Below are 27,292 nucleotides of genomic sequence, written 5' to 3'. Positions count from 1 at the left end.
AGCAGGACAGAGCACAGAACACAGGCAGCACCACTAGACTCAGCAGGACAGAGCACAGGACACAGGCAGCACCACTGGACTCAGCAGGACAGAGCACAGGACACAGGCAGCACCACTGGACTCAGCAGGACAGAGCACAGGACACAGCACCACTGGACTCAGCAGGACAGAGCACAGGACACAGGCAGCACCACTGGACTCAGCAGGACAGAGCACAGGACACAGCACCCCTGGACTCAGCAGGACAGAGCACAGGACACAGCACCCCTGGACTCAGCAGGACAGAGCACAGGACACAGGCAGCACCACTGGACTCAGCAGGACAGAGCACAGGACACAGCACCCCTGGACTCAGCAGGACAGAGCACAGGACACAGCACCACTGGACTCAGCAGGACAGAGCACAGGACACAGGCAGCACCACTGGACTCAGCAGGACAGAGCACAGGACACAGCACCACTAGACTCAGCAGGACAGAGCACAGGACACAGGCAGCACCACTGGACTCAGCAGGACAGAGCACAGGACACAGGCAGTACCACTGGACTCAGCAGGACAGAGCACAGGACACAGGCAGCACCACTGGACTCAGCAGGACAGAGCACAGGACACAGCACTACTGGACTCAGCAGGACAGAGCACAGGACACAGGCAGCACCACTGGACTCAGCAGGACAGAGCACAGGACACAGCACCACTAGACTCAGCAGGACAGAGCACAGGACACAGGCAGCACCACTGGACTCAGCAGGACAGAGCACAGGACACAGGCAGCACCACTGGACTCAGCAGGACAGAGCACAGGACACAGGCAGCACCACTGGACTCAGCAGGACAGAGCACAGGACACAGGCAGCACCACTGGACTCAGCAGGACAGAGCACAGGACACAGCACCACTGGACTCAGCAGGACAGAGCACAGGACACAGCACCACTGGACTCAGCAGGACAGAGCACAGGACACAGGCAGCACCACTGGACTCAGCAGGACAGAGCACAGGACACAGGCAGCACCACTAGACTCAGCAGGACAGAGCACAGGACACAGGCAGCACCACTGGACTCAGCAGGACAGAGCACAGGACACAGCACCCCTGGACTCAGCAGGACAGAGCACAGGACACAGCACCACTGGACTCAGCAGGACAGAGCACAGGACACAGGCAGCACCACTGGACTCAGCAGGACAGAGCACAGGACACAGCACCACTGGACTCAGCAGGACAGAGCACAGGACACAGCACCACTAGACTCAGCAGGACAGAGCACAGGACACAGCACCACTGGACTCAGCAGGACAGAGCACAGGACACAGGCAGCACCACTGGACTCAGCAGGACAGAGCACAGGACACAGCACCACTAGACTCAGCAGGACAGAGCACAGGACACAGCACCACTGGACTCAGCAGGACAGAGCACAGGACACAGCACCACTAGACTCAGCAGGACAGAGCACAGGACACAGCACCACTGGACTCAGCAGGACAGAGCACAGGACACAGGCAGCACCACTGGACTCAGCAGGACAGAGCACAGGACACAGCACCACTGGACTCAGCAGGACAGAGCACAAGACACAGGCAGCACCACTGGACTCAGCAGGACAGAGCACAGGACACAGGCAGCACCACTGGACTCAGCAGGACAGAGCACAGGACACAGGCAGCACCACTGGACTCAGCAGGACAGAGCACAGGACACAGGCAGCACCACTGGACTCAGCAGGACAGAGCACAGGACACAGCACCACTGGACTCAGCAGGACAGAGCACAGGACACAGGCAGCACCACTGGACTCAGCAGGACAGAGCACAGGACACAGCACCACTGGACTCAGCAGGACAGAGCACAGGACACAGGCAGCACCACTGGACTCAGCAGGACAGAGCACAGGACACAGCACCACTGGATTCAGCAGGACAGAGCACAGGACACAGCACCACTGGACTCAGCAGGACAGAGCACAAGACACAGCACCACTGGACTCAGCAGGACAGAGCACAGGACACAGCACCACTGGACTCAGCAGGACAGAGCACAGGACACAGCACCACTGGACTCAGCAGGACAGAGCACAGGACACAGCACCACTGGACTCAGCAGGACAGAGCACAGGACACAGGCAGCACCACTGGACTCAGCAGGACAGAGCACAGGACACAGGCAGCACCACTGGACTCAGCAGGACAGAGCACAGGACACAGGCAGCACCACTGGACTCAGCAGGACAGAGCACAGGACACAGGCAGCACCACTGGACTCAGCAGGACAGAGCACAGGACACAGCACCACTGGACTCAGCAGGACAGAGCACAGGACACAGGCAGCACCACTGGACTCAGCAGGACAGAGCACAGGACACAGGCAGCACCACTGGACTCAGCAGGACAGAGCACAGGACACAGCACAAAAGTACCACTAACATTAAAACAAGGACAGCAGCTCCCTAACTGCAACCTCTCTCACGAGTGATCGCAGCCAGAGTGAAGATGGCGGCCGCTAGCGCTGAATTTATGACATCCAAGTCTCGCGAGATCCGATGTGAGACTTGGATGTCATAGCCTCGGTTTGGCTCCGTTTGGCGCCCAGAAGTTCCCGAACAGTGCTCGGATCCCGTCGGATCCGCACTGTTCGGGTGGGCTCGGATTTCGGAAATCCGAGCCCGCTCATCTCTAATCACTACCACAGTAATGTAATAACTGTATCACTACCAGAGTAATGTAATAACTGTATCACTGCCAGAGTAATGTAATAACTGTATCACTACCAGAGTAATGTAATAACTGTATAACTGCCAGAGTAATGTAATAACTGTATCACTACCAGAGTAAGGTAATAACTGTATAACTGCCAGAGTAATGTAATAACTGTATCACTGCCAGAGTAATGTAATAACTGTATCACTACCAGAGTAAGGTAATAACTGTATAACTGCCAGAGTAATGTAATAACTGTATCACTACCAGAGTAAGGTAATAACTGTATAACTGCCAGAGTAATGTAATAACTGTATCACTACCAGAGTAAGGTAATAACTGTATAACTGCCAGAGTAATGTAATAACTGTATCACTGCCAGAGTAATGTAATAACTGTATCACTACCAGAGTAAGGTAATAACTGTATCACTACCAGAGTAATGTAATAACTGTATCACTACTATTGTAATGTAATAACTGTATCACTGCCAGAGTAATGTGATAACTGTATCACTTCCAGAGTAATGTAATAACTGTATCACTACCAGAGTAATGTAATAACTGTATCACTACTATTGTAATGTAATAACTGTATCACTACCACAGTAATGTAATAACTGTATCACTACTATTGTAATGTAATAACTGTATCACTACCACAGTAATGTAATAACTGTATCACTACCACAGTAATGTAATAACTGTATCACTGCCAGAGTAATGTGATAACTGTATCACTTCCAGAGTAATGTAATAACTGTATCACTACCAGAGTAATGTAATAACTGTATCACTGCCAGAGCAATGTAATAACTGTATCACTACCAGAGTAATGTAATAACTGTATCACTACTATTGTAATGTAATAACTGTATCACTACCACAGTAATGTAATAACTGTATCACTACCAGAGTAATGTAATAACTGTATCACTACTATTGTAATGCAATAACTGTATCACTGCCAGAGTAATGTAATAACTGTATCACTACTATTGTAATGTAATAACTGTATCACTGCCAGAGTAATGTGATAACTGTATCACTTCCAGAGTAATGTAATAACTGTATCACTGCCAGAGTAATGTAATAACTGTATCACTACTATTGTAATGTAATAACTGTATCACTACCACAGTAATGTAATAACTGTATCACTACTATTGTAATGTAATAACTGTATCACTACCACAGTAATGTATTAACTGTATCACTGCCAGAGTAATGTAATAACTATATTACTACCAGAGTAATGTAATAACTGTATCACTGCTATTGTAATGTAATAACTGTATCACTGCTAGAGTAATGTAATACCTGTATCACTACCAGAGTAATGTAATAACTGTATCACTACTATTGTAGTGTAATAACTGTATCACTGCCAGAGTAATGTAATAACTGTATCACTACTATTGTAATGTAATAACTGTATCACTGCCAGAGTATTGTAATAACTGTATCACTACCAGAGTAATGTAATAATTGTATCACTACTATTGTAATGTAATAACTGTATCATTGCCAGAGTAATGTAATAAATGTATCACTACCAGAGTAATGTAATAACTTTATCACTGCCAGAGTAATGTAATAACTGTATCACTGCCAGAGTAATGTAATAACTGTATCACTACCAGAGTAATGTAATAACTTTATCACTGCCAGAGTAATGTAATAACTGTATCACTGCCAGAATAATGTAATACCTGTATCACTACCAGAGTAATGTAATAACTTTATCACTGCCAGAGTAATGTAATAACTTTATCACTGCCAGAGTAATGTAATAACTGTATCACTACTATTGTAATGTAATAACTGTATCACTACCAGAGTATTGTAATAACTGTATCACTACCACAGTAATGTAATAACTGTATCACTACTATTGTAATGTAATAACTGTATCACTACCAGAGTATTGTAATAACTGTATCACTACCACAGTAATGTAATAACTGTATCACTACTATTATAATGTAATAACTGTATCACTACCAGAGTAATGTAATAACTATATTACTACCAGAGTAATGTAATAACTGTATCACTGCTATTGTAATGTAATAACTGTATCACTGCCAGAGTAATGTAATACCTGTATCACTACCAGAGTAATGTAATAACTGTATCACTGCCAGAGTAATGTAATAACTGTATCACTACTATTGTAGTGTAATAACTGTATCACTGCCAGAGTAATGTAATAACTGTATCACTACCACAGTAATGTAATAACTGTATCACTACCAGAGTAATGTAATAACTGTATCACTGCTATTGTAATGTAATAACTGTATCACTGCCAGAGTAATGTAATAACTGTATTACTACCAGAGTAATATAATAACTGTATCACTACTATTGTAATGTAATAACTGTATCACTGCCAGAGTAATGTATTAACTGTATCACTACTATTGTAATGTAATAACTGTATCACTACTATTGTAGTGTAATAACTGTATCACTGCCAGAGTAATGTAATAACTGTATCACTACCACAGTAATGTAATAACTGTATCACTGCCAGAGCAATGTAATAACTGTATCACTACCAGAGTAATGTAATAACTGTATCACTACTATTGTAGTGTAATAACTGTATCACTACCAGAGTAATGTAATAACTGTATCACTGCCAGAGTAATGTAATAACTGCATCAATACCAGAGTAATGTAATAACTGTATCACTGCCAGAATAATGTAATAACTGTATCACTTCCAGAGTGATGTAATAACTGTATCACTACCAGAGTAATGTAATAACTGTATCACTACCAGAGCAATGTAATAACTGTATCACTACCAGAGTAATGTAATAACTGTATCACTACTATTGTAGTATAATAACTGTATAACTGCCAGAGTAATGTAATAACTGTATCACTACCAGAGTAATGTAATAACTGTATCACTACTATTGTAATGTAATAACTGTATAACTTCCAGAGTAATGTAATAACTGTATAACTGCCAGAGTAATGTAATAACTGTATCACTACCAGAGTAATGTAATAACTGTATCACTACTATTGTAATGTAATAACAGTATAACTTCCAGAGTAAAGTAATAACTGTATCACTGCCAGAGTAATGTAATAACTGTATCACTACTATTGTAATGTAATAACTGTATCACTGCCAGAGTAATGTAATAACTGTATCACTTCCAGAGTGATGTAATAACTGTATCACTACCAGAGTGATGTAATAACTGTATCACTTCCAGAGTAATGTAATAACTGTATCACTACCAGAGCAATGTAATAACTGTATCACTACCACAGTAATGTAATAATTGTATCACTACCAGAGTAATGTAATAACTGTATCACTACTATTGTAATGTAATAACTGTATAACTTCCAGAGTAATGTAATAACTGTATAACTACCAGAGTAATGTAATAACTGTATCACTACTATTGTAATGTAATAACAGTATAACTTCCAGAGTAATGTAATAACTGTATCACTGCCATAGTAATGTAATAACTGTATCACTACTATTGTAATGTAATAACTGTATCACTGCCAGAGTAATGTAATAACTGTATCACTTCCAGAGTGATGTAATAACTGTATCACTACCAGAGTAATGTAATAACTGTATCACTTCCAGAGTAATGTAATAACTGTATCACTACCAGAGCAATGTAATAACTGTATCACTACCACAGTAATGTAATAATTGTATCACTACCAGAGTAATGTAATAACTATATCACTACTATTGTAGTGTAATAACTGTATAACTGCCAGAGTAATGTAATAACTGTATCACTACCAGAGTAATGTAATAACTGTATCACTACTATTGTAATGTAATAACTGTATCACTGCCAGAGTAATGTAATAACTGTATTACTACCAGAGTAATGTAATAACTGTATCACTACCAGAGTAATGTAATAACTGTATCACTACTATTGTAATGTAATAACTGTATCACTACCAGAGTAATGTAATAACTGTATCACTTCCAGAGTAATGTAATAACTGTATCACTACCAGAGCAATGTAATAATTGTATCACTACCAGAGTAATGTAATAACTGTATCACTACTATTGTAATGTAATAACTGTATCACTGCCAGAGTAATGTAATAACTGTATCACTGCCAGAGTAATGTAATAACTGTATCACTACCAGAGTAATGTAATAACTGTATCACTACTATTGTAATGTAATAACTGTATCACTTCAAGAGTAATGTAATAACTGTATCACTACCAGAGTAATGTAATAACTGTATCACTCCCAGAGTAATGTAATAACTTTATCACTTCCAGAGTAATGTAGTAACTGTATCACTGCCAGACCAATGTAATAACTATATCACTGCCAGAGTAATGTAATAACTGTATTAATACCACAGTAATGTAATAACTCTATCACTACCACAATAATGTAATAACTGTATCACTGCCAGAGTAATAAAATAACTGTATCACTACCACAGAAATGTAATAACTGTATCACTGCCAGAGTAATGTAATAACTGTATAACTGCCAGAGTAATGTAATAACTGTATCACTACTATTGTAATGTAATAACTGTATCACTACCACAGTAATGTAATAACTGTATCACTGCCAGAGTAATGTAATAACTGTATTAATACCACAGTAATGTAATAACTGTATCACTACCACAATAATGTAATAACTGTATCACTGCCAGAGTAATGTAATAACTGTATCACTACCAGAGTAATGTAATAACTGTATCACTACCACAGTAATGTAATAACTGTGTCACTGCCAGAGTAATGTAATAACTGTATCACTTCCAGAGTAATGTAATAACTGTATCACTACCACAGAAATGTAATAACTGTATCACTGCCAGAGTAATGTAATAACTGTATTAATACCACAGTAATGTAATAACTGTATCACTACCACAATAATGTAATAACTGTATCACTGCCAGAGTAATGTAATAACTGTATCACTTCCAGAGTAATGTAATAACTGTATCACTACCACAGTAATGTAATAACTGTATCACTGCCAGAGTAATGTAATAACTGTATCACTACCACAGTAATGTAATAACTGTATCACTGCCAGAGTAATGTAATAACTGTATCACTACCACAGTAATGTAATAACTGTATATCTACCACTCCTACAGAAATGCTCTGGACACTGCTAAACAAGCATACTACCGATCTCTCATCTATGCTCAGGCTTCTAACCCCAAACGCCTCTTTAACACATTTAACTCTCTTCTGAATCCTCCCGCCCCAAATCCTCCAACTAACATCAGTGCCCAGGATCTCGCTTCCTATTTCAAGGACAAAATTGATAAGATCAGGCTTGAAATGGTGTCATCTCCTTTGACAAGCAATCACCTCAATTCCTGTGTAGCACCCTCTGGCACTCTCTCTTTATTTGATCCCACAAATGAAGAGGAAGTTTCTACTCTCTTCTCATCTTCCTACTCTACCTCCTGTCCTCTTGATCCCATTCCCTCACAAATGGGTATGTCCCTGTCTCCTGTGCTCATTCCCCCTCTTACTAAAATCTGTAATCTATCTCTTTCTACTGGTATTTTTCCATCTATATTCAAGCACACAGTGATTACTCCCATTTTAAAAAAACAAAATTCTGACCCTAACTCTCTCATAAATTACCGCCCCATCTCCCAGCTCCCGTGCCCCTCCAAGCTTCTCGAGAGAATTGCCTACACTCGCCTCACACACTTTCTTACAGCAAACAACTTATTGGATCCTCTTCAGTCAGGCTTTCGCTCTCAACACTCCACAGAGACGGCGCTGACCAAGGTTGTCAATGATTTGATCACTGCAAAAAAAAATAACCAATACTCTCTTCTACTTCTCCTGGATCTCTCTGCTGCATTCGACACTGTTGACCACTCTCTCCTCATACAAACGCTGCAATCCCTAGGTCTTGAAGGCACTGTCCTATTCTGGTTCTCATCCTACCTATCTAATCGCTCTTTCAGTGTTAATTTCTCTGGATCCACCTCTGTTCCGCTTCCTTTATCAGTTGGAGTTCCACAAGGCTCAGTCCTAGGTCCTCTGCTATTCTCTATCTACACCACTTCTCTTGGAAAACTAATAAGCTCCTTTGGATTTCAGTATCATCTCTATGCGGATGATACACAAATTTATTTATCCTCTCCTGATCTTTCACCATCTGTGTTGTCTCGCGTTACTGACTGTCTTTCTGCCATTTCATCTTGGATGTCTTCTCGCCAACTCAAACTCAATCTTTCAAAAACTGAATTAATAATATTCCCACCCAAGAACAGAAGCTTCCTGCCTGACATTTCTATTTCTGTCGATAACATGACCATAAATCCCACCCCGCAAGCTCGTTGCCTAGGTGTAATCCTTGGTTCACAACTGTTGTTTATTCCCCACATCAACTCTATATCTAAATCATGTTACATACATCTAAAGAACATTTCCAGAATACGCACATATCTGACACAAGACACCCCAAAATCATTAATTCATGCACTCATCATCTCCCGCATCGACTATTGCAATTCCCTCCTTACTGGTCTTCCCAAAGTTAGACTTGAACCCCTACAATCTATTTTGCACGCAGCGGCTAGACTGATTTTCCTTACAAACCGTTATTCCTCTGCTGAGCCACTCTGTCAGTCTCTACATTGGCTGCCTGTATTTCAACGAATCCAATATAAAATTCTTCTACTAACATACAAGGCCATCAACAAAATTGCACCGACATACATTTCCTCACTTGTCTCGAAATATCTCCCTACTCGACACCTCCGTTCTGCACAAGATCTACGTCTCTCCTCCACTCTCATCACATCCTCCCATTCTCGGTTACAGGATTTTTTCCGGGCTGCACCTACTTTGTGGAATTCCCTCCCTCGCACAGTAAGACTTTCCTCTAGTCTTCAAACCTTCAAGCGTTCACTGAAAACCCACCTCTTCAGACAAGGTTATGATATTCCTCAACCATCATCTTAATTTCCCTAGATTACCCTATTGCCATCCTCTACACTGCTAACGCAAGACAACAACCTTCTGACCAACATTGCAACACACACAGCCCACTCAGTACTTTTACCTTTGCAGTCTGGCTGGTCCATTGTGCAATATGATGTAGCACATGCCCTTGTGTTTCTAACTCCCATTGTCCTATAGATTGTAAGCTTTCGAGCAGGGTTCTCTTACCTCTTTGTCTGTATGTATTACCCAGTATTGTCTTATTAATGTTTTTTCCCAATTGTAAAGCGCTACGGAATTTGCTAGCGCTATATAAATAAATGTTGATGATGATGATGATGATGATGATGACTGTATCACTACCAGAGTAATGTAATAACTGTATCACTACCACAGTAATGTAATAACTGTATCACTGCCAGAGCAATGTAATAAATGTATCACTACCAGAGCAATGTAATAACTGTATCACTGTCAGAGCAATGTAATAACTGTATCACTACCAGACCAATGTAATAACTATATCACTGCCACATTAATGTAATAACTGTATAACTTCCACAGTAATGTAATAACTGTATCACTACCAGAGATATGTAATAACTGTATCACTACCAGACCAAAAAGCAACCATAGTGAAACGCGTGTCGGAGTCTCACTGTATGTTTCCCTCTCATAGATCTATATACCTTACTGGGTCATTTTGGATGGCTATTCACAACTGATTATAGACATTAAATCCTGTGTCAGTATTTAGTATGCTGCCCAATCCCGAGATTTAGATGTATTGTAAGTAGCCATTCATCCCCACATTTAGCTAACACAAGGATCCGTATCCTAAAAATCTATTATAATCCCTGTTAATGATTTAGGTGATGCTACTAACTAACACCTATTACTAAGAACTAGTGTAACCTATATACTTTAAGAGAACGGGCTCATGATAATAGCAATACTATAATTTACCTTACAATGAGTAATTAAAGGCTAGTAATAATTATTTCACATATAAATGATGGATTAACGACATTTACATCCACAATGAAGAGGTATTTGTATATACAAAAGATTAGGGAAAACACACAGCAATTCTAAACTCAATATTCACTTTTTCACATATTTCGGTCTTTTTATTAAAAATACAATTTTATCATTTGTGTTATTAAAAGTTATGTTTTATTTTGGCAATTGCGTTACATTTCAGATATTTAATATCTTAAGACGACTGCTGAGCACCAAGTTCCAATCCAGTTTCTTGAGAATCACATATATCTCCAGGTTTGGTTCACACAGGAGGTGATTACTGACAATGGGTCCTAGATTCAGGGTCAGCTGAGGCAGTTCCTTTGGAGGAAGGTAATGGTTAGACCCCCATGTACTACCCCAAACCCTCCCAGGGCAAGGGGGGATGTGAGCGGTTCAGCGGTATCCTCTTGTCATTACTGTGGACATACATCCACTCGGAGGGGCGACTAGGAGGAAGCCCTGAAGCAGCTGTTATTTGTCTATAGGGAATTGCATAGCCGGATTAAGGGGAGGGGCACAGGGGGCACGTGCCCCGGGCCCCCCTCTCTCCGAGGGCCCCCCGCCGCCGCGCGCATAACTTCTACTGATTTTATTTTTCTTCCTTTTTTTTTAATGGTGGCGGCGGTGGCGGCGGCGGGGGGCGGGGGGCGGGGGGCTCCCTTCGTTGGTGGGGGGAGCCGGGTAGTAAAAAAAAAAAAAGATGCACTACTTACCTCACCGCGGCGCTGGCGTCCCTCCTCCTCCCTCCTCTCTGCACTGTCAACACTGAATGACAGGCATGACATCATCAAGTCACGCCTGTCATTCAGTGAGTATCAGCGCGGAGAGGACCAAGAAAGAAACAAGAAGACAGAAGAGAAGAAAGAAGCTAAAAGAAAGGTAAGTTAAAAAAAAGGGAATAACGCAGAAAGGCACAGTATGGAGGAAAAAGGGGGAGAAGAGAGGCACAGTATGGAGGTAAAAGGGAGAGAAGAGAGGCACAGTATGGAGGTAAAAGGGGGAAAAGAGAGGCAGAGTATGGAGGAAAAAGGGGGAGAAGAGAGGCACAGTATGGAGGTAAAAGGGAGAGAAGAGAGGCACAGTATGGAGGTAAAAGGGGGAAAAGAGAGGCAGAGTATGGAGGAAAAAGGGGGAGAAGAGAGGCACAGTATGGAGGTAAAAGGGGGAGAAGAGAGGCACAGTATGGAGGTAAAAGGGGGAGAAGAGAGGCACAGTATGGAGGTAAAAGGGGGAGAAGAGAGGCACAGTATGGAGGTAAAAGGGGGAGAAGAGAGGCACAGTATGGAGGAAAAAAGGGGGAGAAGAGAGGCACAGTATGGAGGTAAAAGGGGGAGAAGAGAGGCACAGTATGGAGGAAAAAGGGGGAGAAGAGAGGCACAGTATGGAGGTAAAAGGGGGAGAAGAGAGGCACAGTATAGAGGTAAAAGGGGGAGAAGAGAGGCACAGTATGGAGGTAAAAGGGGGAGAAGAGAGGCACAGTATGGAGGTAAAAGGGGGAAAAGAGAGGCAGAGTATGGAGGAAAAAGGGGGAGAAGAGAGGCACAGTATGGAGGTAAAAGGGGGAGAAGAGAGGCACAGTATGGAGGAAAAAGGGGGAGAAGAGAGGCACAGTATGGAGGTAAAAGGGGGAGAAGAGAGGCACAGTATGGAGGTAAAAGGGGGAGAAGAGAGACACAGTATGGAGGTAAAAGGGGGAGAAGAGAGGCACAGTATGGAGGAAAAAGGGGGAGAAGAGAGGCACAGTATGGAGGTAAAAGGGGGAGAAGAGAGGCACAATATGGAGGTAAAAGGGGGAAAAGAGAGGCAGAGTATGGAGGAAAAAGGGGGAGAAGAGAGGCACAGTATGGAGGTAAAAGGGGGAGAAGAGAGGCACAGTATGGAGGTAAAAGGGAGAGAAGAGAGGCACAGTATGGAGGTAAAAGGGGGAGAAGAGAGGCACAGTATGGAGGTAAAAGGGGGAGAAGAGAGGCACAGTATGGAGGTAAAAGGGGGAGAAGAGAGGCACAGTATGGAGGTAAAAGGGGGAGAAGAGAGGCACAGTATGGAGGTAAAAGGGAGAGAAGAGAGGCACAGTATGGAGGTAAAAGGGGGAAAAGAGAGGCAGAGTATGGAGGAAAAAGGGGGAGAAGAGAGGCACAGTATGGAGGTAAAAGGGGGAGAAGAGAGGCACAGTATGGAGGTAAAAGGGGGAGAAGAGAGGCACAGTATGGAGGTAAAAGGGGGAGAAGAGAGGCACAGTATGGAGGTAAAAGGGGGAAAAGAGAGGCAGAGTATGGAGGAAAAAGGGGGAGAAGAGAGGCACAGTATGGAGGTAAAAGGGGGAGAAGAGAGGCACAGTATGGAGGAAAAAGGGGGAGAAGAGAGGCACAGTATGGAGGTAAAAGGGGGAGAAGAGAGGTACAGTATGGAGGTAAAAGGGGCAGAAGAGAGGCACGCTATGGAGGAAAAAGGGGGAGAAGAGAGGCACAGTATGGAGGAAAAAGGGGGAGAAGAGAGGCACAGTAAGGAAAAAGGGTGAGAGACACAGCATGAGGAAAAAGGGGGGGAGAGACACAATAGTGGGGACAATTAATTTAAGATGGGGTGGTTTGGGGAGAATGAGGTCCCTTTATTAAATGTGCCTATGAATTATTTAATGGCAGTGACGGTTGCGGGAAATAGGTATATTTCTGAAATGTAAATACTATTAATTTATTGCTGGGGCTGTTTGTAGGGAGGGAAATAGGTTTATTTATTAAATGTGAATACTATTATTTTAATGTTGGGGCTGGCGAAAGGCCTAATTATTAATCATGGGTGGTACTGATTTAACGCCGGGGGTGGCTTTAATTTTCTAAATGTACCCATTTTTTTTCCCCAAATAGGGCCCCTAACATTCCAGGATCCAGATAAGCCGCAACTAAAGAAACCTGCAGCACAGGTGGTGAAAGTGAGAAGAACAGGTATGAGAGAGCAGCAAAGTCTGTGAAATGTTGTGATTCTAGTGGGACAATCCCAATTTTTCGTGACTGTTCAATGGTGTACACAACAATGCAGTTTTTTTTGTCTGTAGGAGGGTGGCGGTATCATTGCTAGTTTTAATGTGCATTATAAATTTTATTTTTAATGTGTGATATCATTGCTAGTTTTAATGTGTGGTGTCAATAGCCATTTTAATGTGGTGTTTTGATGATTGTTTTAATGTACAGTATTTTAGTTTGTGGAAGCAATGATTTTTCTTATGCAGACAACCTAAGCGAGCCCTCTGGGAGAGCTGTAAGTGTCATACTGTGGGCTGTAGGTGATGTAATGCAGGATGTGTCACTATGCCCTTAATTTTAGATTTTAGGGGCCCCCCGTCTTAAGTGCCCCGGGCCCCCCGAAGCCTTAATCTAGCTCTGGGGAATTGCTACAGAAATCTGCAGGTTTCTTCCCACTTGAGCGGCTGGAAGTGATTTAAGCCGTGAGTGGAACGGCCTCCTCCAGCCTGCAGGTAGTGCCGGAGCACATGATGCATGCTTATTATAGGTGATCTTGTGGCAGCAAGCTAGCAATAGGGCAGAGTGTCGTGGTACCAGTCCCGGCCAGGAAAAATAAGCAACAGGCAACCTGGGCCGGTCATTACATGCAGTGGTGCAGTATCCAGGGATATAGTACAGGTCTCAGCTGTAATAAGATGAGAATGCAGTATCCAGTGACGCGGTGTAGTTCTCGGACTGTGATTTATGTGAATGCTGTTTTCAGTGATCCAGTGTAGGTATCAGGCTGTGATTGGATGATATTACAGTATCCAGTGCTGCAGTGCATGTATCAGACTGTGATGGGACAAGAATGCATTATCCAGTGATGTAGTGTAGGTATCAGGCTGTGATTGGATGATATTACAGTATCCAGTGCTGCAGTGCATGTATCAGACTGTGATGGGACAAGAATGCATTATCCAGTGATGTAGTGTAGGTATCAGGCTGTGATTGGATGAGAATGCTGTATCCAGTGATGCAGTGTAGGTCACGGGCTATGATGAACTGGTAATGGAGTTTCCAGTGATCCAGTGTAGGTCTCGGCTTGTGATTGGATGAGAGTACAGTATCCAGTGATGCAGTGTAGGTCTCAGACTGTGATGGGACAAGAATGCAGTTTCCAGTGATGCAGTGTAGGTCTCGGGCTGTGATTGGATGATATTACAGTATCCAGTGCTGCAGTGCATGTATCAGACTGTGATGGGACAAGAATGCAGTTTCCAGTGATGCAGTGTAGGTCTCGGGCTGTGATTGGATGAGAATGCAGTTTCCAGTGATGCAGTGTAGGTCTCGGGCTGTGATTGGATGAGAATGCAGTATCCAGTGATGCAGTGTAGGTCTCGGGCTGTGATTGGATGAGAATGCAGTATCCAGTGATGCAGTGTAGGTCACGGGCTGTGATTGGATGAGAATGCAGTATCCAGTGATCCAGTGTAGGTCACAGGCTGTGATTGGATGAGAATGCAGTATCCAGTGATGCAGTGTAGGTCACGGGCTGTGATTGGATGAGAATGCTGTATCCAGTGATGCAGTGTAGGTCTCGGGCTGTGATTGGATGAGCATGCAGTATCCAGTGATGCAGTGTAGGTCTCAGACTGTGATGAGATGTATGTTGTATGTCATTGTATTGTGAATTCCTCCACAATTTTTGAAATTAAACTTTTCAGTGGTGTCCAAAGCATTTGGCAGTGACTGTCCTCAGTGATCTCGTGTTCTGGGTGGGATGTATTCATTTATCAGCTCCTCCTTCCTATGTGGATGGTCTAAAAACCACAATGTTAGTTACTTATTGTACCAGGATAACATTTACAAACTAACATGAAGAGTGGTATTATCTCCATCCTCCTGGGGCTCACCATGAGCTGCACCAGCTCACCAGCCTCTGTGATTACAGGTTAGTGAATTGGAGATATGGGGGAGAAGAAGTGGAGCATTTTATATGGTGCTTAATGTTATATCACTGAAGATGGATCACCTAACTCATTGTATAAATATATTTAAACTATTAGCGCAGTGCACCAATTTATATCAATGCAAATGTACTGATTTTGATACTGTGTTATATTTGTGTATTGGGAATGTACTGTAGCCATGGTGGAGGAAATGTGTTTGTGTAAGAAAGGAGGAAAGGAAATCCTAAATTAAGTTAATTAGTTCTTTTCATCTGACAAATAGCTGCTTTGGCCTGAAGGCCTTTTAGGGGGTCGTTACCTGTCCTGATATCTTGTTAGAGAGACAGAAATCCTCTGAATAATCTGATTTAACTGAACTGATGTGAGTGAGTTCTCTGTACTGCGCTGCGGAATTAGTGGCGCTATATAAATAAATAGATGATGATGATGATGATGATGATTTTGGATATCACAGATTGATGTAAATTTTGTTAGAAGTTAGAATTGTGTTAGTTCCAAGTCTGGAGATCCATTGCCCATTGTTATGAGGTGTGGCTTAGATATGGTTATTAGTAATGTAATCAGAATGATGTCTGAATGACTGTTACAATAACTAGCTGGCAGCTCAAGTTAATCATCTAGGTCAACAGCTAATCTGGGAGTTAATTAGGTTAGCAATTCCAGATTATGGGCAATGTGTCTCCACGGTAATATACTGGCTGAAATAGCATTGGGAAATATTTTAATATGTATCAATATCAATGTAATTGTATCAAAAGTTATCTGAGTCTTAGATCATGCAGTGCTGCAGATACAATGTTCTAATGTCTTATTGTTTCACACAAGCGTGAAGTGTCATTCCCTGATGTAATATTGTAAACCTTTGTTAAATGTATCCAGCCAAATAGCTAATTCAGTCAAGCCATTCCATTGTATAATCAGGGTAACACAGACTGTATGTCTAACAGTTAAAAAAATGTAAGTGTTCACCGATAGACCCCTGCTGAAAGGGGAGGATTGGGACATCTTGAACATACTCCCTGAGTAAGCAATCAAGAATATAAGGAGAGCAGTGTGTCAATAGATTAATTCTATCTTAGAGGATCCTAGTGTACAAGACATCAGCACAAAGCACCCTGGGCCAGGCATTGTAGTGTCGCTGGAGGAAACCCTACCAGGACATGGTGACTGTCTAGCTAAATGGCAGTGGTAATACTGCGGGAGGATATGATTCTGAAAGATACTGAGATTAATACTTTGTAGTGTTGACTGCAAGAAACTGCTGGAGGGCACACGCTAAAATTTACCCTGTACCTTGTGAACGTCTTAGTGCTGTCATAATAAAGCCCTATTTTGGATATATCCTGGTCTGTCCGAGTGAGTTGAATCCCACAGAGGGTAACTGCCATCCCAGCTAAGGGCGGTTTATTCACAAAAGTGCTCTAATAACATTGGGTACAATTCACTGTTTCATATCTCTGCTTAATCACAGGTGAGTTACATGAATATAGACACTCGTAGGTCTTGTTACATAAATATCTGACGCCTATAAGAGATTTCTCTGATACTGGTATAATACTATAAAGTGACAGTCAGAGCAGTCTCTGGGGTATGAATGCCAATGTAAGCAACTAATAAATGATTCAGCTGAACAGACAACAATGTCACAGTGACACAAGGTCGATGCCAGCACTGAGAGGACACGGGACAGCGCGGAGTCTAACTTGGTGAGAGGTCTGAATGTGGGCAGACCAGAAATAAAGTGATTACACTCAGTTACTGAAAATGTATATTTTGTATTACTTGCATAGGGCTACAAGTCATAGAGGAGACGACCTCTCAAACTGTTTCTGACCATTAACCTAATGAAATTAGTATTGAAAAATAATTCTTGTTGTACAAGTGACTATTATATTATCATTCCAAAAGATATAACTCATATATCTCTGACCTACTGAGCACCATAGACAACTATTGTGGGCCTCGATGGCCCTGGTAACCAGCATTCACCTTACATTGCCTGATCCTGACTGTGAAGACACTGGGTTTATCTGGCCCAATTGTCTATTCATCTACCAGTCTGATAGTCCCCAGGCTTCAGGAGACCCACCAAGCTATAATACTCATGGGGTGATATGCTGAGGAAGTGTGAGAGAGCACTAGTGCCTCCAAATCAACAACCTCAGTTCTCCCTCTCTGCGTTAGGGCTGGGGCCCTCCTTGTAAAGATTTCCAACACTCTTGTGACTAGCCAATGTGTGGACTTAGATATATCATCCCTCAAAGGATTGGCAGCTGCCATAAGGGGCTATTAGAGGGCTGTACCTTCCCTAACCCACACATCCCCAGACCCAAGAGACGTGGCACAGCAAGATTTCCTCCAACACTGTTCCCCCGTCTGGGAGTAACAGGTCTGCATTGACTGCCCCAGTTGTGGTTTACAACATTGAAGACTGTCAATGGGTGGCAGGGGCAACTAATGAAAGGGCTGAGGTAAGAGAGGTGTTACCCTGATTGGGGCAAGACATGGCAGTTATAGGAGAGAGGAGATGTTCAAATGAAGTAAAACAAGGCAGGACCAATGACACTTAGGGCCCGATTCATCTTTAGACGTAGGTCTATCTGTGTGCCGTATCTTGCGTGAGAATTGCTCTGTACATGTGCAGACGGAGACTAATGCAAATGAACACAAATGTATGCAATTCATGTCCAAATGGGGACCAGCCCCTGCCCACCTGGTACGTCTGCGGTGGTCTCTCAGTTTGTCCTTAAGGCGCCCCTTAAAGTTCTGCCACCAGTGAAGAATGTTGCAATATATACTGGCAAAAACAAGTTGAAAATACTGGTGCAGACATACATGAAGATATCAATGTACATTTTTATGGTCCTAAAGGTCACGCAATAATTACAGACTACAACACAACCAGAAACATTTTTTGAAACATAAAACAGGTCACAATGTAATATTGCAAACATTTAGACCTGCTCAGAGATGTGTCAAATACAGTGCTTCACTGGGGCAGATAGCTGGTGGCTTTTATGGTGCAGCCTCTCCACCACAAGCTCCACCAGAATCTTCACCTCTCTGTAGGCAAAGTTGGGCTGCAGCGGCTTGGTGGAGGATTGGTTTTGTCCAGCTGCGTATTCCTCTCAATTGGACAATGTCATCTATATTGAACAATATCCAAGAAAATTGCTGTATCAAATCCAATATGAAGACTCAATCACAAAATGGCAAGTGACTGGATGAGAAGGCTGTATCCAGTGATGCAGTGTAGGTCTCAGGCTGTGATTGGATGAGAATGCAGTATCCAGTGAAGCAGTGTAGGTCTGGGGCTGTGGTGGGATGTATGTTGCAAGCCATTGTATGGTGTATCCTTCCATAATCTTTGGAATGAAACTTTTCAATGGTGTCCAAAGCATTTGGCAGTGACTGTACTCAGTGATCTCATGTTCTGGGCAGGATGTATTCATTTATCAGCTCCTCCTTCCTATGTGGATGGTCTATAAACCACAAAGTCAGTTACTTATTATGCCAGGATAACATTTACAAACTAATGTAACATTTAACAAACTAATTAATGCCGGTATTATTTCCATCTTCCTGGGGCTCACCATGAGCTGTTCAAGCTCACAAGCCTCTGTGATTACAGGTTAGTGAATTGGAGACATGGGGGATAAGGGATAGGGAGGAGAGGGGGAGCATATTATGTGGTGCTTAATGTTATATGACATATACCAAGGCTGTTTTAGGATCTACTGAACTACCATCTCTGCCCAGCTGTGGGACCCACAGAGCCCAACTGTCATTGCTGTTTTAGCATCTGTTCAGCTGCTCACTGAGCTCAGTTGTGCTCACTGTTACCATCTCAGTTTGGCTGCTGGACCCTCCGCACCCAACTGTCATCATCCTCCTGGACCTCGTCGTGTCAGAGCGGCAGAAACTGCCTACTCCATTAACCCCAGCCAGGGGGCGGTAAAGTATCCTGCACCTCTTCCATTGCCCCACACAATTTGGATCAATTGTTCCTTTCTGCTCTCTCATTATCTACCCCAGCTAATACACATTCATTCACATCTCTCCATCATGCACCTGCTCAATTTACAGTCTCTCCTATTTACTGTCACCACACTTCTCTCCAAACCCCTCTTCTTTCTCCATCATTCCATTCCTCTCTCCCCCATTATTATTTCACCTTCACTACTTCCCTCCTCGCTGGTCTGTACACATGAACTGTTTTGTCTCCTGCACCCACCACAATCACCAGCTACATACCCAAAAACCCTCCTTGCATGACCTCTTTCTCATCCTGCTCCTTCTAATGGCTGCTAGTGATTTCTCGCCTACCCCTAGACCCATGCAATCCGCATTATCTGCTCACACTCCTCGCACCACTCAAACCTTTCCATCCATCCTGTACTTCAAGTCCCGCCAACCTTATCCACATATCTCCACTACCCTCTCTTCCCTTCTTCTGTGCACTATGGAATGCTAGATCTGTTTGTAATAGACTTACATCCATCAATGATCTATTCATTTCTAAATCCCACAACCTCCTTGACATTACAAAAACTTGGCTCACCTCCTCTGACACTACATCCCCTGCAGCTCTCTCCTATGTGGGACTCTCCCTCAACCACACTCCCAGACCTGGAGACAGACAAGGTGGTGGAGTAGGAACTCTACTCTCCAAGCTGCATCCTCCAAGTGTCAGGCGCCGTCTCCGCACTGACACTTGGTGCAGGAGACGGACGCCTGCACCTTCTCAGCAACCACGTCCTGTTGCCTAGCAGCGGGACGCTATCTCTGCTCACCTGTCTGCAGCCAGCATGTCTTACCGCCAAAATCTCCCTAACTCAATCAGGAGGCACATTAGGGTATGTATATAAAGCAGCCTCTGACACATGTCCAGTGCCAGAGTATTGGTTCACTCCAGCGTTTCCTGAACTTCTGATCCAGTGTGTTATTCGGTTCTGACGCGGCTTCCTGTGACTACTCTCCTGTGTTTCATTTTGGTACCTCGCTGCCCGGCTGGTTTGACTATTTGGCTTGACCTGACCTCTCTGGATCCTCCCTCTGTACTGCACCGCTCGGTTGGCTCTGACCTGGATTGCCTGACTACGCCTGTCTACTACTGTTGCTACACCGGTGACTGTCTTGGAGAACCGCGGCCTGCGTACCCTCTGCAGCTAAGCCCAAACCTCCTTGCGGGGGTCCCTGGTGAATGCCAGGGGTACGTTAGACTCCGCGCCTCCCTGTTCAGTTGCGGCCATCTCTGCAATTCCGTGACAGTATACTCTGGCCATATGAGTGGACAGGACGAACCCTCAGCTCGGGACCTTCTGCTCCACTTAGCCCACAGGGTGGATCAGCAAGACTCCAATCAGGCACAACTCTTGCAAAGACTTCATGGGGTTATTTCTTGTTTAGACACCCTTCAGGGGTCTCTTCCAGAAAGCCAGACGGCCTCAGCAGTAACGCTTACCTCCGCAGCCACTTTGTCTACTGCCAGCACCGCTAGTTCCAGAAGCCTACGTATTCCATCGCCGGAGAAATATGATGGCGATCCTAAGAAATGTCGTGGGTTTCTTAATGCGGTATTCAGTTTGAACTTTCTCCAGAAAATTTTGCCTCCGTGAGGACTAAAGTGGCTTATATAATTTCCCTCCTCTCTGGTCAAGCCTTGTCTTGGGCTTCTCCCCTCTGGGAACGAGACGATCCTACGCTCCGAGATTCTTCCACCTTCATTAAGAATTTTCAGAGGGTTTTTGATGAGCCCGGACGTGTTTCCTCCGCCGCTTCTGGCCTATTAGCTCTCTGTCAAGTTTCACTCACTGCTGGGCAGTATGCCGAACAGTTTTGTACCTTGGCTTCAGAACTCCGCTGGAACAATGAGGCTCTGGTAGCCACCTTTTGGCAAGGGTTAAACAACCATATCAAAGACGATTTGGCCTCCCGTGAGCTTCCGTCTAATGTTGACGACTTGGTCTCTCTGTGTATCAAGGTGGACATCCGCCACATGGAACGTATGCAAGAACGTGAATGGACCCAGCGCTCATTCCCTCGCCTGGCGCCTCAGTTCCAAGCTCCATTGATTCTTCCGGAAGAACCCATGCAACTTGCCCGCTCTCGTCTTTCCCAGGAGGAGCGTGACAGACGCATAAAAAACTGTTTTTGCCTTTATTGTGGGGACTCGGGTCACCTCCTCTTCTCATGCTCCAAGAGGCCTCCTAGGCGATGACCTCCCTGTCATCCTAGGCGATGACAGGGAGGTCGTCCTAGGATCCAAGTCCCTCACTCCCTATTCCTTGAGAGATTCTGAATTTCTAATGCCTATTACGTTATTTTCTCCAGATGGCCCCCAGCAATTGAAAGCTTTTGTGGACTCTGGATCCGCTGGGAACTTTATCTCCGCTGAGTTGGCTTCCAAGCTTCGTCTCTCTATTCTTCCATTGCCACAGCCTCTGGCACTGACTGCAATTGATGGTAATCGTCTCCCCCCCCCTCCCACTGTCCCGCCTTCCCTCTCTGCCTCTTACTTTGCTACCTTTTTCTCTTCCAAAATTGAAGCCATTAGACAGAACATCTCCTCCTCCCTTCCCTCTCCCACCACCCTCATTGCTTCACCTCCCCCCATTAACCAGCTGTGGTGCTTCTTCACCCCTACATCAGGTGAAGAAGTTTGCTCCCTTATTCTTTCCTCTCCACCCTCTACCTGTCCTCTTGATCCCATCCCCTCTCACCTCCTTCGCTCTCTCTCTCCTACTGCCTGCTCCTACCTCGCACACCTATTCAACCTATCACTCTCCTCTGGCGTAGTCCCATCCTCATTCAATCATGCTCTTATCTCCCCTATCCTCGAGAAACCCAACCTTGACCCCACCTCTCTTGCGAACTACTGCCCTATCTCTCTTCTCCCCTATGCCTCCAAACTACTTGAGCGGATTGTCTGCAGCCGCCTCACCTGTCACCTCTCTGACAACTCCCTCCTTGACCCACTCCAATCTGGCTACCGCCCCCTCCACTCCACCGAAACTGCCCTGGCTAAAGTCACTAATGACCTCCTTTCAGCCAAATCCAAAGGTCACTTCTCCATACTCATCCTCCTCGACCTCTCTGCGGCCTTTGACACCGTGGACCACCCCCTCCTGCTGCAAACTCTTCTTTCTCTTGGCCTCTCTGGTTCTGTCCATGCCTGGTTCACCTCATACCTGGATAACCGCTCCTTCTCTGTGTCCACGTCTGGCTCTTCCTCCACCCCCTACCCTCTCCCTGTAGGAGTCCCCCAGGGCTCTGTTCTCGGCCCTCTACTCTTCTCGCTCTATACTTCCTCCCTTGGTGCTCTCATCTCCTCGTTTGGTCTTCAGTATCACCTTTACGCTGATGACATTCAGCTCTACATCTCTTCTCCTGATCTTTCCTCCTCCCTCCTCTCTCGTGTGACTGACTGCCTCTCAGCTATCTCTTCCTGGATGTCCTCACGCTTTCTTAAAATTAACATCTCAAAAACTGAACTTATTGTCTTTCCTCCGCCCAGACTCCAATCCCACCACGACCTCTCTATCATTGTCAATAAATCCACTATCTCCTCTGTCACCCAACTCCGCTGCCTGGGTGTCACTCTTGACTCCTCTCTCGCTTTTGCCCCCCACATTCAATCCCTCGCCCAAGCCTGTCGCTTCCAACTCCGTAACATTGCCCGCATCCGTCCCTTTCTCTCTCAGGATGCCACCAAAACTATCATCCATGCTCTTATCATCTCCCGCCTCGATTACTGCAACCTTCTCCTTACTGGCCTCCCCCACTCCCACCTTGCCCCCCTCCGCTCTATACTCAATGCGGCTGCAAGACTTATCTTTCTCTCACGCCGCTCCTCCTCCGCCTCTCCACTCTGTCTCGCCTTACACTGGCTCCCCTTCCCCTACAGAATACTTTTTAAACTCCTTACCACCACTTACAAGGCTCTTTCCCAGTCTACTGCCCCTTATATCTCTAGCCTCCTCTCCATTCACACTCCTGTCCGCTCCCTGCGCTCAGCCAATGATCGCCGCCTCTCCTCCACACTGATCACCTCTTACCACTCTCAAATCCAAGACTTCTCCCGTGCTGCCCCCCTTCACTGGAACGACCTCCCTCACTCCATCCGTCTCTCTCCCAATCTGTGCTCCTTCAAATGGGCACTTAAAACTCACCTGTTCCTCAAGGCCTAACAACCATCCATTTAACCTCTCATCAATTCTGCTCATCCTCCCTTGACCCCTCATCTCTCTCCCCTTTGATTCACTGGCTCCCTTTTGTGCCTGACTTTGTTTACCCTCCCTTAGGATGTAAGCTCGAATGAGCAGGGCCCTCTTCTCTCCAGTCTCCATACCTGTTCTTCTGCTCCGTCTCTACTGTAATCTGCCCTCCCGGAGTTTCTGAAGTACTGGTACTGTGTGTTTATTGTTCTGTACTGTTCTACTCTGTATAGTCTACTGTATAGTCTACTGTTTGTACTATGTGCAGCGCTGCGGAAACCTTGTGGCGCCCTACAAATAAACGATAATATTAATAATAATAATAATAATCGTTTCAGCAATGGTTCCATTGATTGCATTACCAGTCCCTTACGGCTGGCGGTAGGAGCGCTTCTCACTGAGTGGATAAGTTTCCTGATTCTTCCTCAGTCCGTCAATCCTGTTATTTTGGGCCTTCCCTGTGTCAGACGCCGTCCCCGCTGATCTCCTGTCAGACGGGGAACGGACGTCTGATCTCTCTGTCGGCCGCTCCGGGGCTTCACTTCCGGATTCTCGGGCGAATGCGTCCTGTCCTCTGTCCCGTTTCTATTCCACGAGGTTCCGCCTCTCCCTCTCCACCAATCAGTGCATCCAGACCTCTATTTAAACCTGTCTCTGGCACCATTAGGGTGCCAGAGTAACAGGTTCACCACCAGTGTTCCTGGCTTCAGTATCCTCCATTCTTCTGAGTATCCTGCGTTTGATTACCTGTTGTGACCCCGGCTTGGGGGCCATCCTATTCTTCTGTGTGACCCATACTGTTCTGTGACTTCGGCTTTGGCGACTACTCCTTTGGATTACCCTCTGTACCTGTTATTCCCGATTGCTGTGACCCGGACCGTCTGACCCTTCTACACTACACTGGTGACTGGCTAAGGGCCGCGACCTGAGTGAACACCAGGGGCACGTTAGACTCCGCGCCTGTTAGTCCAGTAGTGCTAATACCGGTTAGTGTTTGCTCCACTCTAATATCCATAGGCCTGCGGTCTGACACCCTGGCTTAAAACTCACAATCCGCAGTTCGATTGGTCTCGTGCCCAAGTCATTTCTTGGGGATCCATCTGCAAGCAACATTGTTTGAATGCTGTACATCCTCCCAAGTCTTCAATCTCTTGTCTAGCCTCTACTCCGCAGCCTGCTCTTCCGGAGGCCTATGCCGAGTTTGTAGATGTATTCAGCAAAGCAGCAGCAGAGTCCCTGCCTCCTCATCGACCCTGGGATTGCCCCATTGACCTCGAACCTGACAAGTGCATCCCTAGAGGCAGAGTCTTTCCCCTATCTCTCCCAGAGACCCAGGCCATGTCTGAATATGTCGCTGAGAATCTTGAACGTGGTTTTATCCGCAAGTCTTCCTCTCCGGCGGGTGCAGGGTTCTTTTTTGTCAAAAAGAAAGACCGTACCCTTAGACCCTGTATTGACTACCGGAAGCTGAATGCTATTACGGTGAAGAACCGTTACCCATTACCTCTCATATCAGAACTCTTTGATCGGATTCGTGGAGCACAGATTTTCACCAAACTGGATCTTAGAGGGGCCTATTACCTTATCCGCATTCGTCAAGGTGATGAGTGGAAAACCGCTTTTAATACGAGAGACGGACATTATGAGTACCCCGTTTTTCAAGAATTCATCAACGAAATCTTCAGAGATCTTTTGTATCTATCTGTAGTCGTCTATCTTGATGATATCCTGGTCTTCTCCCAGAACATCACCGCTCATCGAGATCATGTCAAAGAAGTTCTGTCTCGCCTTCGTACTAATCACCTATATTGCAAATTGGAGAAGTGTCTTTTTGATCAACCTCAGGTTCCCTTCCTCGGGTATATAATCTCTGGCATGGGTCTCCAAATGGATCCAAAGAAGGTAGAATCTATCCTTAGTTGGCCTCAACCCTCTGGCCTGAAGGTTACTCAACGTTTTTATAGGATTCTGCAACTATTACCGGCAATTCATTAAAAACTTCTCTTCATTGATCTCGCCCATCACGTCACTTACCCGTAAAGGTGGGTTACCCAAGAACTGGCCTCAGGATGCAGTCTTGGCCTTCAAAGTTCTTAAAGAAGCTTTCTTTACCGCTCCTGTCTTGAGACAGCCCGATCAACTACGACCGTTCTTTCTAGAGGTGGATGCTTCTTCGGTGGGTGTGGGAGCAGTTCTCTCTCAGAAGAATTTTGCCGGCACTTTCTCTCCATGTGGCTTTCACTCCAGGAAGTTTTTACCCAGTGAGGTCAATTATAGCATCGGTGACAAGGAGCTCCTGGCCATCAAGATAGCCTTAGAAGAATGGCGGTACCTGCTCGAAGGCGCTCTCCATCCTATCACGGAATTCACAGATCATAAGAACCTCACCTACCTGGAATCCGCTCAGTGCCTTAACCCTCGTCAGGCACGCTGGTCACTTTTTTTTTCCAGATTCCAGTTGATCCTGACTTACCGTGCTGGGTCGAAGAATTCCAGGGCCGATGCACTTTCCAGGTCTTTTGATCCTTCGGATTCTTGCCAGTCCGGTGTTAGACCTATCATCAGTCCTCTGAAGATCTTGGCTTTGACTAAATCCTCTGTTAAGACACCTCCTGCTGGACGTTCTTTTGTGGAGACCCATCTTCGTCCCAGACTGTTGGCGTGGGCCCACGATTCCAGGTTTGCTGGTCATACTGGGGTCAAGAAGACTATTGCTCTTTTGTCCCGCAGCTATTGGTGGCCATCCTTGAGTGCTGACGTTCATAAGTATGTTGCAGCTTTCGGTTTATGTGCCCGTCACAAGACACCTAGGCGTCCACCAGCAGGGCTTCTTCTTCCGCTCCGGATTCCAGACTCACCTTGGGCAAGCATCAGCATGGATTTTATTACTGATATCCCCAATAGTCACAGCTTCAATACTATTTGGGTGGTGCTGGATCGTTTTTCAAAATAGGCACATTTTGTCCCTCTCAAGAAATTGCCATCCACTGCTGATCTAGCCACTCTTTTCATTGAGAATATTTTTCGGATTCACGGTTGCCCCAATGAGATCATCTCTGACAGAGGTGTACAATTCATTTCAAGATTCTGGAGATCCTTTTGCAGCAATCTAGGAATTAAGCTAAAATTCTCATCGGGATACCATCCCCAGACCAATGGTCAGACTGAGCGGGTCAACCAGGATTTGGAGACGTTCCTCCGTTGTTACTGCTCTGATCACCTATCCTCCTGGAGTGATTATTTACCTTGGGCAGAAAATTTTCACATAATATCCATGAACATGAATCTTCTGGGACATCTCCCTTCTTTACCATCTTTGGCAGACATCCCATACTTCCCACCTTTTCAAAAGTTCCCATTGCATCAGTACCTGCAGCTCAAGAGATGGTCGGTGACTTTTCGAAGATTTGGACTCAGGTACGATCTAAACTTTTACAGTCCTCGGAATGGCATAAACACTTTGCTGATCGTC

Source organism: Mixophyes fleayi, chromosome 3 (assembly GCF_038048845.1).
Source record: "Mixophyes fleayi isolate aMixFle1 chromosome 3, aMixFle1.hap1, whole genome shotgun sequence".
Taxonomy (NCBI): domain Eukaryota; kingdom Metazoa; phylum Chordata; class Amphibia; order Anura; family Limnodynastidae; genus Mixophyes; species Mixophyes fleayi.
Note: the sequence above shows the minus strand (reverse complement) of the source record.